The sequence below is a fragment of the Brassica oleracea genome, chromosome C9 (assembly GCF_000695525.1).
Source record: "Brassica oleracea var. oleracea cultivar TO1000 chromosome C9, BOL, whole genome shotgun sequence".
NCBI classification, from domain to species: domain Eukaryota; kingdom Viridiplantae; phylum Streptophyta; class Magnoliopsida; order Brassicales; family Brassicaceae; genus Brassica; species Brassica oleracea.
The window spans coordinates 24,189,066-24,190,086 of NC_027756.1; positions in this window are offsets into that span (position 1 = coordinate 24,189,066).

Consider the following 1,021-nt stretch of genomic DNA (forward strand, 5'->3'; position numbering starts at 1 on the left):
AGGGCCTTTGGTAATAACATCGTTCTTTGGTGATCATATCTCAAATTTTAACTCTGTCCAAAGGTCTAGAGGATTCTCTATAGTCAGATACTGATCTTTGAGACTCTTAATAAGATGATGGCTAATAATTAATATTGCCCTGTATCAATCTTTCTCATTGGCATTATTGCCTTCTATGATACATTCACCAAGTCTTTTTGACTTTAGGATAATCTTGGTATCCAATGCCCACCGTAAATAATTATCTCCAGAGAGATTTAGGGCAGCAAAATCAAGGTTGATTTTCGACATCTCAAATCATATATCACTCAATAATTAGGTATAATTTTCATGCGGTCTTACTCTTAAAAACAATCAATTCGGATTTCAATCTTGTGAGAACACTGAGACCAGTGTTTTTAAAACCGGACCGAAAGCTGAACCGAAAATATTTTGGGTCACGGTTCAATATGGTTCGACCGGGTCAAACCTGGTTCAATAATATGGTTTAATATTTTTTTAGTATGTAAATATAAAAGTAATATTAGTAAACATGATGCATAGTTAAAATATAAATCAATTTGAACATAAAATATTATAAATATAAATTAGTTTCTTGTTTATATGGATGGTTTATAGATTTTCGATAGTTTTAGTGGTTTTTATTGGTTTGATAACTTTGAAATATAATCCGGCTATGTGTCCGGTTCCTGGTCGAACCAATTACTAGACCAACCCGGCTATATAACCGGTTCATGGTCGAACCCGGTCCAACCATCGGGTCGGTCCGGTTTTAAAAACACTGACTGAGACTATCAATATTAAAGGCATTTAATCAATCAGTAAATTTCTAGCAAGTCTCAGCAATACTATTTCTATGTGATCATAATATTATGGTTTATCAAGACTAGCAAAAACGGATTCAATTAATCATGAAATTAGGGTTTAACAATCAATGAATTTTAGCAAAACTAGTAAAAATATTTATTAATCACTCACTCAGTTTCAAGGCTGATTTTAGCAATACTAGAATATAGATTTC